General features: G+C 38.5%; 1 protein-coding gene across 2 annotated transcripts in view; it reads left to right on the top strand.

The window, feature by feature from the left end:
• Positions 1-17,439, top strand: part of ADGRB1 (adhesion G protein-coupled receptor B1) — a 500,908-nt gene that overhangs the window by 157,101 nt on the left and 326,368 nt on the right. The gene's annotated exons all lie outside the window — the stretch shown is intronic.

The following is a 17,439-nucleotide window of genomic DNA, read 5'->3' as shown; positions in this document are numbered from 1 at the left end:
ATCAAACAACTGTTGTTGATGTTCTGTGGTTTTGTAGAGCTGGGTTTTTGTGCATCTCTGAATCTACACTCATTACTATGGACATGTTTCGAAGGATCATGTGTTGATACGTTACACTTCTGTCTCTCAGGAAACTGCAGTGTGCTTAGGACTAAAATGTTTAACCCTCTGAGTGCCTGCGAGTGTACTTTCTTGATTTTCTCCATACTGGCATAAACACGGTTTAAAGAAAACATTGATTCTAGATGTACATTCTGCATACCAGAGGTCTTTTTCCATTTTCTCGCATGACTACCATTTAAACCCCTTATTGCTTGCTTTCATATCTTGCATGACTGCAGTTGAAACTCCTTGTTTTTTCAAAATGTCTGACTTTCAAAGAGATCCTTATAGCACCATTACGACTGTACCTTGTGTAATTAAGATGTATATTAATCAAACGGCTTGTCATGTTAACTCATTTTGACTCGGTGTGCATCTTTCTAATGTTTGTCTCATTTGGGCTAAATGTCTATAGGTTTATTGATTAGAATTTGGGGACTCTCTATGGTTACATTTCCAGCCCCTGAGTAGATTAAAAGCTTAGATGTCTTTTCAGCCCAAACTTATTTTAACCCCTTGTGTTATGGGTCCATGCTCATTGTCACTCCTCTTCAGACTCTTATATTAAAGCATATGACTTTGGAAAATGTAAATAGAAGATGTGTGGTTTTGTTCATTTACTTAAACAGTTAAAGGTATACATCGCTGGCCCAGCTATGTGTAGATGAGAGTGGGTGGTCTCTCTATTTTCCTAAGTAAACTATCCCTTACGTTAACTTTGAAATCATATGGTCCATGATGGGCATGTGTTGCTCTGTAAATGGCCATACATTAACATAAATAGCTCTTGTTTTAGAGGAGTTACAGTCTGCAGTTTTTGAATGAATAGGATTTGAGCCTGGTACTGTGTATTATTCCTCTCCATCCCAAGGAGGGTTAATGACCATGATGCCAGATATGGAGGTACGGAGAGAAACTGGTGGTATTTTTAAGATTGAATTTTGGATCAGACAATTAGCGGTAGTAATAATCTCTGCTGTCTGTCTGATGCGGTGGTGTAGCAATGATTTCGGCTCTGTACATTTGTCAATGTATTAATAGAAATGTATCTTTATTTGCCACAAAATAATAAAACCCAGCAGGTTACATGTGTTGAATGATTTAACCCTTTGGATGTCCTCAACATTGAAAGTAAATATTTATTATCACAATCACAAAGTTACTATTAATTTGAGTGTTAATCATTTTTAAGTGCCAAAAGGCAACACATACTGGAACTCAAAGTGTTAATCATCTAATCATCATTTTTGTGTTTAATGGATATGGATCAGCATTAATCATGTCCTTTTTTGTCAGTCCCACTGCAATATATGTCCACAACAAGTCAGGAAATAATGATAGTGTCTGTACTTCAATGTCAAGTCCTCAGCTTAACATGATCAACATTGAGGGCCTTTCAAAGAGACAGACGATTCATGCTGGGATTAGATCTTTGGAGTGTGAGGAAATGCGTGACGCATTCACATATGTGTAGGAGGTCACGTGATGAACGATGATTATCCGTATTCAAAACAAGTGGGCTATTTATCATAGTCTCGCTGTGGGAGTTCAGGTACAAAACACTTTAAAAGATTCTTTAACCCCTCCAGAGCACTTCCCAAAGATGTTGTCCTGTAGTGGAATGACTACATTCCGGAACTTAGACACAGCTTTTCCCCAAGAATAAGAGCTGCTATTAGTGATAACCCCGTGATTAAAGATGGTGGCTGCTGTTGTTGATTGCGTTAAAATGTTATTTTCCTGTGCTGTAATATTTAAGGAGAGATGTATAAATCATGATAATTTTCTTTGAACAGTAAACACGTGCCTATACCTCCAACATGTGTGGGTGTGAATGTCTGTCATAGATGTATAAGGGCCCAGACTTTAGAAGCCATACCATTCGTTAATTGACGTTCTCCGTGTATACGAAGCACAGATAATCAAGCTGTATATGTGCTGCATTGGACAAAATATGTCCAGTTGGGATCTTGAAGAGGTATATTTAATTGCTGGGATTTAAATTGGATCTGTTGTCAAAATAGGTGTGGGGGTTTATAAACCTTGTCATTTTTTTTACATTTATTTTTTTACCCTTGAGCTTGAAGTAAATGTGAAAATGTATACATTTGGGAGTTATCCATAAATAATATACAGAAAGCCAACTTTAAAAAAAAATGTTGTTTTTTCCCAACATATCAGTGTTGGAGGACTTAAGCTGCAGAAGCTTATTATAATTTTACACTAAAAGGGACACTACACTACCTATATTTTTTTAATCACTATTTAGTAGATATATACCAGTAAAACATGCATGCATTTTATTATGCATTTTGTCATTGGGGTATATCTAAAAACAGTTTGCAAAAGCTGCAGTTTTCTCGTCTGCAGCCTCTGGAAGCCCTCCCCTTCTAACCCCACCCAGAATGTATTTGGCTGTCCAATCACAGACTTCCTGATGCACCTTAATGAGAAGTCTTTGCAAGGCAGGTGCTCTGCATAATTGCTGCCTCTTAAAATTAGCTTCACTTAGCTAAACAAACTAGGAAGTAACATGACTGTGTGCCTGATTGACAGACATGGAGGTGTAACAAGATTAATTTATAAATGTGCCAATTTTAATTGAAATATGCACGTCTTCACAGATTTATAGCAAGCTATACTGATGTTAGTAGTTTCAGAATACACCTCTTAAATGTGTCACGTGTCAGCACAATGGCAATTAATGAGTTTTTTCTTAATTCTTACTGAAACAAAGTGAGCTTGGAACTCTGAAATATTTTCATCATAAGGTCATGGCTTCTATACATCATTCAAAATGATGCTGTATCACTGAACTGCAATAAGATTGAGTAAAAGGTCACACATTGATATTGTTTTTATGAAATAGAGGAGTTTGATGCAAATAAATATTAAATATTACACAGAGAATATTTTCAAAATGTCACGCATTAAATGTGATACCTAAAAAATAAACATCTTTACTGATTATTGTATCATTAACTTTTTTTTTTTTTTACTTTTAAGCTGAATTAATTTTACATTTTGAGTGAAACTGTGGCCAGAGGTGTTGCATGTTCCGTAAAGGACTGATTTATCTAATGATGAGACCGTTAGACCTTGTCACTACTGAAGTTATGGAGTTTTAGTTCTTAATGACATTACTTGGAAAAAGTGAAATGCATATGGTTCAAGAGAACATTGAGAATGGGACAAAACTCAACTAGCTTGCCCATCACTTTGTTCCAACTCAGACCCAGCAACCCAGAGTGATCAATTTAGCCTTTGTTGGGCAAAACATGGAAAACCCTGAATATGGACGCAAAGCTAAAAGCTTTCCCTTTGGTTGGCCCCTTAGATCTCAAATGAGACTTATCTCATGGAATAATCATATAATTTGTATTTTAATCGAATCCCATAGTACGGTCTACACTACAATGGGGTGTTTTGCGATGGTGAGTGTAGTTTCAATGAAGTCCCCACGCATACACAGTGTGAAAGCCAGCAATACGATGACAATGCATGCATGTAGCCTGGCTAATTAACACAGAATCTCACTGCTCTTTGGATAATAAACATGAGCAGAATGGTCAGAACTGGCTCCGGCATCTGTTTATCACCAACACACAAAAGACACAAAACTCCAGATATATCATTCCAAAGTTGTGATACTTGAGATGCACAATAACTTGGGGAGAAATCTCCCCAATTATACTCGCTGAGATAATATGAAAGAGACAATAAGGCACAGAGATTATGGTCTCTAAATATATATATATATATATATATATATATACACAAAATAAAAAAATAAAAAGACAAATAATAAAAAAGCAGATAAGTCTTCAGATGACAGCTAGGGATTGGGAGATTATCGGAATAGAGCTATAAGCTCCTCTTGGAAGGTGTAAATAACACGGCGGCACTATGACGCATGTCAGATTTTGTTTTGATTTTGTTTTGTTTTTTAACACTAAACTATTTTTCTAATGGTGCCATTAATTAATGTTATTTATTTATTTTTACATTCAAATCTGTTTTTTTAATTCTCACAAGTGCCATCAAGTTGACTTGTAGATACAGCAGAATCTAGCACTCTTGACGTCTAAATACAGTATGCCATAGTCTTGCACGTGAACTCGTGTTTATGGTTAGTGAAGTTTCAGGAATTTAGAATCTAAATGGTGAATGGTACTGTGAATATCTGCTTTTACAACGAATTGTTTTAGGGAAGTTTCATAGTGTGCAGAGCGGTTACTCTTTCAGATACAGAAAATAACATAATTGCTAGTTATTTAAGGATTAGGTATATATCAAAAGATTGCATGGTTGCTGCTTAATAACATTATTCAAGACAAAGCTTTTGTTAGTCTGAATGGATATATTTTATTTAATCTTTTGATTTTATTTCTATTGTGAGAATTGTTGCAGACCATCAGTTGCTCAGCTTTTATGGCAGGGACCAGTTGTGCTCATGGGATTATCTGGATGACCAATTCATCAATCGGAAAATTAGCTCACCGACCCATTCTTAATTTGTAATATAATACATAACAAATGAATTCAGTTAAATGCCTTGATTAGACTCTTTCCAGTGGCAGAGGTCCCCCGTCACAATGCAGAAGGCACTTCTGCTAAAATGAAGGATTTATTGTGGATGTGTGTCTGGGGTCTGACCAATATGATGAGCCTGTGACAACCTTTGAAAAAGCACCAGGGCAGAGTTAGTCAGTATAATATACTATACAAAATACCTATTTGTTTATCAGTTTTGTATGCCGTGAATTAATACATGCGCAATGTATGTATGTGTCCATATGTCTACCTATCTTTCTGTCTGTCTATCATGTAATATATTATTTAATTTCCAGGCTCATCATATTACTTTGTTTGCTGTAATGATGTTAATGTCTTTTACAAATTCTGTTACTTTGGATCAATTTAAGTTTGTTTATCTAGTGATTTAACAAACGCATTTTGTTATTATTAACATTTTCATGTTGTTCTGGTCATCTCATTTGTGAAACAATGGGTCATATTAATCAACATGAGGGGGAAAGTACTAAATATTCAGAGACCCAATTGATTGGACCTTTTAGACCTTTGCTTACTACAGTGTATGGTAACATTTTGTGATATATAGATACATTCACACAAGTACTAGAATCCAGATAATGGAACTGCTGTAAAGTTTTTGAAACGGTTTTTGATTCATAACCAGGGTGAAAAACACAGGTAGGCAAACTGTAACCCTTATAACTTCTACCATTTCTTAGAGAAAGGTGGGGAATTCTGTAGAATAACCGTGTGGGTTCAGTTTGGACTAGATTGTAAGATTCGGAGGTCTTGGGTGCTCTTCACCTTTACAACTCCACCTTTCCATGGTAGTAAGAGAGCACACACACATGTATTTCAAAATATAAATGACATTATACAATGACTTCTTTCGTCCTTGCTACAGAAGATCAGGGAGAGGAAACATCTTTGTCACAAGAGAGCTCTTGCTTTCACTTTTTGGACCACCATTTATTACATCCCCAAAGCACGCATTAGTGGAAGGCATACTTCCAATTATTGGAAGATCTGTATATTTTATGACGGAATGTAATAATGGTTGGTGGTAAGAGCTAAGATTGTTCATGAATTATGTCCCGCACCATCTTATTACCATGGCATTGATTTAATATTCATGAATAAATGTTTAAAATTATAAAAAAAATTAAACAATATTATAATATTTTGATATTTCTAATATTTTTTTTTTATATATGATATATGTTTTGATATTTTAAATAAATATATTATAAAACTTTACCCAAAAAAATTAAATCAAGATCTATGCTTATTATGATCTGCATACATTGATTAAATATATGTGTGTGTGTGTGTGTGTGTATATATGTAAGATTGATGTTTCCATGCAATATTGTCCTTATAAAAGCATGACAAAGGTTTAAAAATAATCTCAGGAAGTATTACTTTACTGAGAGGGTAGTGGATGCATGGAATAGCCTTCCAGCTGAAGTGGTAGAGGTTAACACAGTGAGGGAGTTTAAGCATGCGTGGGATAGGCATAAGGCTATCCTAACTAGAAGATAAGGCCAGGGACTAATGAAAGTATTTAGAAAACTGGGCAGACTAGATGGGCCGAATGGTTCTTATCTGCCGTCACATTCTATTGTTCCATGTTTCGATTCTACTTTCTAAAGTTTGCATAGAAAAAGAATCAAAACAAGCATACAAGAACATTTTCTGTGTTGCAGCATTTAGAGGCAAACAACGTGACTTTGTCATTCCCAACCCATATTGACCTGATGTTCTTTATGAAAGGTAGATGTTTTCTGCACTTTCTATAAAGCAGAATGCGATATTACTCAGCGTGATACCACTTAATAAGCAGTTATTGTGCTCTTACGAGAGATTTCAGTCTGCTTTCAGTACATTATCAGAAATAACCGATTTTAAGAACAGTTACAGTATATGGAGTTAGTTTGAAGCCGTGTGAAATGTACATCCCTGCAATTTCTGGATTTTTAAATTCCTTTTAGAAATCATTTACCCTAAATAAAGTGTCCAGACCAAGAGCACAAATATACAAAGTGTGAAATAAAAAGACAACCAGTAATTAAACCTTTTTGATATAGGTTTAAAAACTAGATAACATAATGTAAACAAAAAATACTATTACCATCACAATTTTATTTTATTAATTATTATTATTAGTTGCATGGCGGTCTTTATGTCTTGGAGTTTATGGCATTTAGATTAATTGCCAAAATAAATGATTATATTTATACTGCATGTGCGAATAAAGAGATTATTTTGCCAATAAAAATATTAGCAGTGTAGCAACCAGCAGAGATATTCCATTGACTTCCGTAGTAATTGCATCTTTGGAATTTGACCCTAGAATTACGCTTTATAAATACTAATAACATTCAGGATCGTAAAACCATAGCTCCCATAATAAAAAAAAAAAAAGAGAGCGTGAGGGAAAATAAACAAATTGAAGCGTGCATATGTGACAAGTAGGTGGGGCGTTGATGATAACATATTTGTCACTGAAAAAATTAGAAGAAATTTAAATTCTAGACAAAACTAACAGTTATAGAAACTAAGAAATGGTGTTAAACAGGAATTAATATTATATGAGTCCCCTCCAATTTTTATAAAATATTTCATATTACCATTTATATATGTTTTTGCTAATGGCTAATTCTTACCCTTCCAGGCACTGTGACATAATATTTATATGTACACATATTTATACCTATACAATATTGTACATAATATTTATTACCCAAATCAAATACAATTATAGCATGCAGTATTATGAGTGATTACTACCAAGTAGTACACATGTTGCAATATTAAATATTACAATTCAGAAATCAAAGGAGTCCTCCATTGGTTTGGGAACCCAAATTATCAAATAGAATAAATACATTGCACAGAACTAAGGGTATAATAAGTAGCTCTCTTTGAGTATATATTTTACTGGCCATTTCAGTAAAAGATTCTTCATCCCCTACATTTTTAATAACTTAAATGCACTAGTCTGTGACATTGAATGGTAATTCATAATTGTAGTTTATTGAGCTGAAACTCAGTTTTTCAAGCCGTTCTTCCATCGCTTGCACGGTGATTCAGGTAAACATTGTATTTCTCTCATGCTTGGGCAAGCACATTGAGGAAGCAAATAGTAGGACATAAGTGAATGTCTGTACATTGAGATCGTGGGTGTTTTATAAACAGAATTAAGTCACAAATAAGAGACTAACTGGAGGAAGATTGAGGGGATGGGATTTTTATGAGGAGAAAAGTAGAGGAATTGAGTTTTATGAAATGTAATAAATCAGTATATAGTAAGGGCATGTATAGAATCACAAATATATAAACACGTTTAATAAGTTCAATTGTTTAAGAAGTGCCTTAAAACCCATCTCTTTAGGAAAGCTTATGGCCTCCCAGAGTAACCTCTACCTTACATACCTGTCTCTTGCTCTCTCCTAAAGGGCATCACTCTACTCTCTCCTCCAGTTCTGCTTCACTCCCACCCTATTTGATTGATATTTCGTGTCCTAATATGTTTTATACCCCATCTCCTAAAAACTGTAAGCTCACTTGAGCAGGGTCCCCTTCAACCTGTAAGTTTTCTTGTAATTGTCCTATTTATAGATAAATCCCCCCTATCATAATATTGTAAAGCGCTACTGGATCTGTTGGCACTACATAAATGGCAATAATAAAAATAATAATAATAATAATAATAATAATGTAAGCTATTATCATAGCACCGAGATAATAAAGAACAGACACAGGTAAAATGGGATCAGTCCTGTAGAAGTTTGCTTCATTGGGACCAGCAGAGATATTGTTCTGGTGATGTTTCATCAGTTATCACATTGAGTCAGGACAGCTCATAGTTTCTTATTAGAGATTCTAATCGTGAGGAATACAATGTAAGCAATGTGGCTGAGTGTGTAGAGGAATGAACACCGTTATGGATTATTGAGCTCTGCAGTATGAAGAGTCCATTGTGTGCTGATATTGATTGTTATTTGTAGATATTAATCGGCAGCAGAATGAACATAATATCCGTGAAATGTAAAGGATGCTTCCTTAATGTGATCCATTGGGATCTTCCTGGTGTGATTCCATTGGGAGTAATTAGAGGATTTTCACAAAGCTGTTATCACCCCATCCAAGGCCAGTCTGGGTATTTATACTAAACATAGTCAATCTTTGGAGTCTGTAACTCCAGTGGCTGCTGTCTTAACGTGCAGTGTTTAAACACTTCCTGAAGAGCACACATTGACATAATCTTACAGGACTCCGATTCTATCTGCAGAAAGCACGTCTCCGGGAATCAGCTACAGAATAATTTCATTTTATAAATCAGATTGTTCTCTTATTTAAGCTTTTCTTCAACTTGACATTATGACCAAAAATGTTGACTTTGCATCTAATGGTGACCTTCATAGAAGTGGCATCAAAGCATTTTATTCAAAAAAAATAAATAAAAATAAAAATGATTCAGAACCTGTGTCCAGCTATTAGGTCACACCTGATATGTACATTCTGTTAGAGCTGATTCATTCTTTTTGGTCATAGAAGGTTACTGTGTAACATAGCTGTGCTTAGATCTTTAAACCTAGAGGATGCTACAAGCCATTCTCAATCCAATTAAGCTTAAATGAGAAGACATATTAATTCCCTGCAATACGAGTGCATTGCCCATTGGGAAAACCTGACTTTTACTGCAAATTTCTGGTGAACATAATCACCATTGCTTACTATGTATTTTGAAAATGTTAATTTAAATTATTAAATGTATTTTGCACATTATAAATACAAGATTATGTTCAATGTTTTCAATTGCCTATTATAGTAGAAATTATATACATCATGGGTAAACAACAAAATGTTAATATTTATGTAATATAAGTTCCCACTGCTAATATGAATAAAATTACTAAAATTTCATACCAAAAACTGTAAGGGAGAGAGGAGTTGGATCTTCTTGTGTTCAATAAAAAATATGTATTTAATGCATTAAAGGGACACTATAAGCACCCAGACTACTTCAGCTCATTGAAGTGGTCTGGGTGCAGTGTCCCAGGTTCCTTAACCCTGCAGTGGTAATAATTGCAGTTTTTAATACTTTTAATACTACAATAATTACCTGCCAGGATTAACTCCACCTCTAATAGATGTCTACCAGACGGCCACTAGACAGACTTCCAGATCATTTTTTTAACCCCTTCTGAGCCACAGGAGAGAGGGGAGGGGGGGGAGGAGCACGAGGCAGGGGGGCACTATAGGGAGGTATAGTGCCAGGAAAACAAATTTGTTTTCCTGGCACTATAGTTCCCCTTAAACAGAGTTGAATGGACACTGTAGGCACCAAAACAGCTTCATCTCATTGAAGTGGTCATAGTGTCATAGTGTCTGTAGTCCTCTGATACTCTCATTCTATTCAGAATTCAACTGTTATCATTATTTATTTATTATTATGATTATTTCCATAATGAACAAAATTCCCTATTAACCTATCCCCTCTGTACTGATTGGGCTAATGAAGAATTGTTAGTCTGAACAGCAGTGGGCAGCTGTGATTAGCTAAGAGTGTCAGCTGACCATATTCAGCCTATCACAGAAAATGGAGGTATCATTCCCTACTCCAGGCACTCCAACCACTTCAATGAGATAAAATGGCAATAGTGCCTACAGTTTCCCTTTAATATACCAGACATCACAGCGCCATTGATGCTGGCGAACATTGTATCAATGCCATTGGTGTTATATTAATGCTATCTTCAACCAATATCATTCTATGAAAAAGATGTCACTGGATCTTATGTATAAAGTGCAATTTAGCTAGAATAATGAATTGGTTTCCATAATGATTATACCACTTTTAGAGATGTCCTCAATTTACTCTCTACTCCTATAAGTTTCGATAAAATAAGGTACACAATCTTTTTTTCCTCTCTCTAAAGGGTGCGTCTCAGGAGTCGAAATGCTTTAATAATAAACCAATAAAAAAGTAATTCTACATTTTTTGTGTTATTACTTAGGGATCACAATACGATATTCACTTCAGAAGGAGCTTTTAATTTCCTGTTTCACCGAACTAATCCTCGTAATCAGCCATGCCTGGAAAAACATGTTGAAATGGCAACGGGATCAGAGTAACTGTCACTTCCCATTTGGTATCTGCACGTACAGCACACTACCTCCGGCAAAATATTTCTGTTGGGATGTGATAAACACCCGGCCCAGCTCTATCTTCCTCACTCACCTGCCATGTATAGATTTAGCTCTGCATGCCTTGTTGTTTTCCATTGAAAGGCCATGCGACAAACTCTCAGCCATGTTAATTACATTTGAATAGACAATTAAATCCGACTCCCAATCAACATTCCAATCATCACCAAAATGATTGCAGCGCAATATGCACAGTTTCATTATTTACAAAGACATAACAATGCATCTCTCTTTTCAATATATAGATACCAACAACAGATGAAATTAGTACCTTGTAATACCTTTCTTTATTGCACAGAATTTTGGAATGACAAGCTTTCAGGTGATCATTCCTTTCTATAGTCTAGTCTAAAGCATTTCAGACTTTTAGACTTGAGAAAGGGAGGCTCGCTCTCTGTAATGTTTATTGACTAGAATATAAATATATATATTTTTTTGCTTTTTGTTTACTTTATTTTGCATTCACTATTTTTGAATTGGCTTGTTTGCTGAAGCCTCAGTTTATGTTTTCAGACCTCATATAAGACTGTGAGGAATGTAATCTGTGCATTATTCTCTGTAAGCCACTGTAAGTCGTTATTCTCTATATTTTTAGGATAACTATCTAAAGTTAGTGGAAATATCCTTAGAGGCAATAGCTGCTATTTGCATCTGCCGCCTTTTTAATTGACCACTCTTCCAATAATGAAGGCAAGGAGCTGGGGAGACATTTATCAACGTTCTAAATGCTAACCTTACAGTGGGAAACATGTTAAATAGATGGACTTGTTTAATCACTCCCATAAATGTGTTCCTCTTTTAGTTGTAAGCCGATAGAGAAGGAGGAACTAGGAATGGAGGTGATCAAGAGACAGGAATATTATTTTAGGTCATTAATTATGTATGGGTAACAGAATGTAGGATTGCTGATACTAAACATTCTCCAACTGGTAAAATACTTCTTCCAATGATATTATGCTGTTTGGAAAACAATGCACAAATAGTTCTAAATATAATGTTAATAATGAGTGAAAACTCTCAAAAGATTAAGGATAAACTTTAATGTACACTATTTATTTGTATATAAAGGAGAGAAATGGATCAAAATATTCTGTGTTTGCTTTATCCATGACGATGTGTATATATTAGTGACCTGATTAATGTATGTAACGGACCGTTTCAGCATAAAAGGGGAAAAATCCGTTTAGGCGATAATCCCCTTTTCCCAAACAAGGCACAGCTACTATAAAAGCACCAAAACTCACGAATTCGGATATAAATGAATGCACCAAACTCCCGAACTGCATACAAGGGAATAAGGTAGCACTCCAGCTGGAACCTCACGAATAGCTGCTAGCAGATGAATAGGGAAAAGCAGACATCAGCTTACACTCCTTAGCAATCAATCTCCAACAGCATACAGTGAATCCCCCCAAGAACGAGACAAGGCTCCGTGTTGAGGGTCAAGCAGTGGTCTGTTTATTCAGGGCTACCTGCCCCTGTATTTATGCAGGTCTCCCACCTGGTGGACACTCCCCTAGGGGACCAGATGGAAGACTGAAACAGCAGACAGACATGTATCATTTTCGTACACACAGCCACAATACTTTCCCACAATGCATCCTGGTTTCCTCCTCCCTGCCCTGGAGATAATTAATGAAGTAATTCAATTATCTCCTAAGACAAAGGCCAGACTCCATTATGCACATGGTGACACAGAAACAGACTATCACTTTAAAATACATACAGACACATTTTATACATAAAACACAGACATGTAACATATCCCCAGATAGCTCAGGTCTGGGCGCACATTATTAGGTGAATGGCACCCAGACCACACAAATACATTTTAATTGCCATGGAGCTAAAGTCTTTAATTATACGAACAGGCTCCATGGCAGGCTATCTGGGTTACTACAGTTCACATAAAACATAAACTACCGAATTTCCCTGCATTCACCAAATCCATTCGAATTAGAACCAGGGGCTGGAGGTTCAGCGGTGCCTGCACGTAAAAGTGTCCGATTTTGGTGCATGAAAGCCGGGCAGAAAAGTGTTGGCTGCCCGGGGAGCTCCAGAACAGCGCCACCTAGCGGCCGCTAAGTGTAACAGCGGCCACACAGTTAACAGGCAATTAACCGTAGCTTCAGGGAGGTAAATGGAGGGCACACTCCAGCTTCTGGGTGGCCCATTAACAACGCCGGCCGGCTTCCCACGGCTCTGGGGAGGTTGGTGAACGGCTGTTTGTTCGGTAGATGAAATCTACCGAACTGCTGTGCAGAAAGGGAGAAATAAATCCTTCTGCACAGTAAAATTAACCCTTTAGCTGCCGGTCCATAGTCCAGAGGTAGCAGGCGGGCAACCAGGCTCCTCCAATACAATGTGGCGAGATTGGTTTCGTCACATCTCTCCCCCTTTCCAAAAAGACTAACAGGGTACCTGACCTCCTGCCGGTCAGTGCCCTTGTTAGTCCAGCAACCCACCCACAAAGCAAAAAAAACAGTACAGCCCACCCACAATAAATAGTTACTACACCTGGGTAGAGGAGAAGTTTGTCCAGGTCCAGGTGCCTCACCACGGCTGTGTAGGGGACTGGTAGGCTGCCTTGGTGGGTTGCTGAGTGGGCAGAGACCAGCGGTACTCTGTCCTGGTGCCAGCACTACCACCGGAGTAGTCTGGTTGGAGCCTGGTTGCTGGAGACGGACTGTCTCCCCCTTAGTTGCATAGCTCTGCTGCTGAGTGGGGAGACCGGTTGTCTCCCCCTTGGATACACAGCTCTGTCGTGGGGGGGTAGGACCGACCATCCCTACCCCCTGTGTGGTAAGTGCAGAGACCACGGTCCCATCTGCACTGGTGGGGGGTTTACAGTCTCCCCCTGGTACATTAAGCTGCCGCTGGGGAGAGGGGGTAACAAGTTCCTCTCCCGATAGAACACTCTGCACATTAATGATCCGCCGCTGGGGAGAGGTGGTAACAAGCTCCTCTCCCATACATATTCCTAGTCTTTGCGGAGGGAGACCGACTGTCTCTCCTCCCAATACAGAGTCCTGCCGCTGGGGAAAGGAGACAGGGCTCTCTATTCCCTGCTGGATACTCTGCCGCTGGAGAATGGAGACTGGGCCCCCAATTCCCGAAAACTCACGCTGCCGCTGGGGAGGGAGGACGCTGCTCTCCTCTCCCTGTATTCCACATTGCCCTCCTGGCATATCACTCTGCTGCTGGGGGGCAGGAACAACTACCTCTGCCCCCTGTAACTCAGCCTGCCGCTGGGGAGGGAGGCCACTGCTCTCCTCTCCCTGCACTTCACATTGCCCTCCTGGCATATCACTCTGCTGCTGGGGGGCAGGAACAACTACCTCTGCCCCCTGTAACTCAGCCTGCCGCTGGGGAGGGAGGACGCTGCTCTCCTCTCCCTGCACTTCACATTGCCCTCCTGGCATATCACTCTGCTGCTGGGGGGCAGGAACAACAACCTCTGCCCCCTGTAACTCAGCCTGCCGCTGGGGAGGGAGGACGCTGCTCTCCCTGTCCCGTAACTGTAATTTCCGGTGGAGGTCCACCCAACGTGGCAGCTGACCATCATCCTCTGCCCGGTATAGCAGAGTCTTGAACACTAGATCCCTCACGATCTTCACGTATTTCTCAGCTGGATTAGGTCCGTAGAAGTTCAGCCGCAACCACATCATACGGTCAAATTCCTCTACAGAATATCTGTACTCCACTGCTGGTTCCATGCTGTTGCTTTTAGGGTCGCTGTACTGGGACATGCGTTGCCCTCAAATTGTACAATCCAGAGTAATGGTGTCTCCTGTAGCTGTCCTTCTGGCTGTAGGAACGATCCCGCCGCTTGCCACCAATTGTAACGGACCGTTTCAGCATAAAAGGGGAAAAATCCGTTTAGGCGATAATCCCCTTTTCCCAAACAAGGCACAGCTACTATAAAAGCACCAAAACTCACGAATTCGGATATAAATGAATGCACCAAACTCCCGAACTGCATACAAGGGAATAAGGTAGCACTCCAGCTGGAACCTCACGAATAGCTGCTAGCAGATGAATAGGGAAAAGCAGACATCAGCTTACACTCCTTAGCAATCAATCTCCAACAGCATACAGTGAATCCCCCCAAGAACGAGACAAGGCTCCGTGTTGAGGGTCAAGCAGTGGTCTGTTTATTCAGGGCTACCTGCCCCTGTATTTATGCAGGTCTCCCACCTGGTGGACACTCCCCTAGGGGACCAGATGGAAGACTGAAACAGCAGACAGACATGTATCATTTTCGTACACACAGCCACAATACTTTCCCACAATGCATCCTGGTTTCCTCCTCCCTGCCCTGGAGATAATTAATGAAGTAATTCAATTATCTCCTAAGACAAAGGCCAGACTCCATTATGCACATGGTGACACAGAAACAGACTATCACTTTAAAATACATACAGACACATTTTATACATAAAACACAGACATGTAACATATCCCCAGATAGCTCAGGTCTGGGCGCACATTATTAGGTGAATGGCACCCAGACCACACAAATACATTTTAATTGCCATGGAGCTAAAGTCTTTAATTATACGAACAGGCTCCATGGCAGGCTATCTGGGTTACTACAGTTCACATAAAACATAAACTACCGAATTTCCCTGCATTCACCAAATCCATTCGAATTAGAACCAGGGGCTGGAGGTTCAGCGGTGCCTGCACGTAAAAGTGTCCGATTTTGGTGCATGAAAGCCGGGCAGAAAAGTGTTGGCTGCCCGGGGAGCTCCAGAACAGCGCCACCTAGCGGCCGCTAAGTGTAACAGCGGCCACACAGTTAACAGGCAATTAACCGTAGCTTCAGGGAGGTAAATGGAGGGCACACTCCAGCTTCTGGGTGGCCCATTAACAACGCCGGCCGGCTTCCCACGGCTCTGGGGAGGTTGGTGAACGGCTGTTTGTTCGGTAGATGAAATCTACCGAACTGCTGTGCAGAAAGAGAGAAATAAATCCTTCTGCACAGTAAAATTAACCCTTTAGCTGCCGGTCCATAGTCCAGAGGTAGCAGGCGGGCAACCAGGCTCCTCCAATACAATGTGGCGAGATTGGTTTCGTCACAATGTACACCACCGCAAACCATGTACCCCTGTTACTCTTGAAAACATACCAGTCTCAAGCAGTATCAGTTCTGCACTGAGATTGTGGGTTCTGGATTGCCCGTGTCATTGTGAAAGTATATTATTCCTATTTGTTTTAAAGTCGTATACAAGAAACGTACTTCTGTATTTCACATTTTACATGACTCTTGAACCATGATAGGAAAACAGTTTAAACGCTCTTGTGTAATTTCATAAAGTGTAAATAGGTTCTATAGTCTGTCGAGAAATTAAAACTATTACTGAATTCTCATTGTGACAATAGGAGTTTCTTTTCAACGTGGATGAATGTTTAGCTCACATCATAGATCTGCTGCTCAGAGAAACAAGTAATACACTTCTATTATTTGCCTTATAGTGTGTTTTTAAACGAGCGCATCTATCTGCAATCACCTGTTTATTGCTGTTTGCTAATATTGGAGATAGTTTATAAAGTATTCAGGGAGCACTTGGAGAAGATACACCATTCAATATCATTTTTTATCTTGTCTTTCAATATAAAATGTCTAGTTTGTAAAATTGTCTGAGTCTCTACTTTTTGCTTCCATTATTTGCAGTATTGTCCTTTTTCATTCTCCCACTGATCATATGTCCTATTTAATGTGTGCTTTTATTTAGACTGGTAATTTATTTATGGGTGAATGAGTCTACTGAGGGTCCAATACATTGAGTGTTGTTTACAGTGAGCATCCATGATCAAAACGAAACATCAAATAGTAAATAGCTTGAATTATCAGTGCACGAAACCCAAATATATTCAGAATTATCACTGGACTTATCCATTTTACCAAAAACTATTTTGGAAAACTAAGAGGTTCCTTATTAAACACAGGACATACAAATGGTCCACTCTTTAAATAAACAAACAAGTGAGGGTTCCAGTTTGCCACCTTCTCTAAAAATAGTCTTGGATCTCTAGGGCCCCAGTGAAGATGAGAGCCCTAAACAAATGGCCTTCACTGAACCCCTCTATAGGTGATGGAAGTAAAATTGTGAGAATATTTATTTCTGCATAATTATTTGTTTTCCAAACTAGAATATTTTTCGAATATATGTCCGTTTGGCTCGACAGAATTTCAGTATTGGAAAGCTGATTTGAAAAACGAATCAGAAGAACAAAAAGAGTGCGAAAATGGGCCAATCAGTGTGCTGTAAAGTATATACATAATATAATATTAATTATACATTTTGCAGTACACCTATAGGAACATTTTCCTACCATTTAGGTCACAAATTAAAAAAAAGGAGAAAAAATAGCAGATAGAAAAGTGAGAAAAAGCAATACAGAGAAAACCAAGAGGAGCAGTAAAAATGTATTATATATATTGCTATGTTGAAATTTTGCTATTTTACTATGTTGCTATTTTGCTATTTGCCTCTATTGCTCATGTTTAACTTGATCTGTGAATAAAATCAGCATTTAGTGGCTGTCCTCTAGCCATCAAACATCTTCTTTTTCTGATCAATC

Source organism: Pelobates fuscus, chromosome 4, assembly GCF_036172605.1.
Source record: "Pelobates fuscus isolate aPelFus1 chromosome 4, aPelFus1.pri, whole genome shotgun sequence".
Classification (NCBI taxonomy): Eukaryota; Metazoa; Chordata; class Amphibia; order Anura; family Pelobatidae; genus Pelobates; species Pelobates fuscus.
Note: the sequence above shows the minus strand (reverse complement) of the source record. Positions and strands in the feature narration are given on the sequence as shown.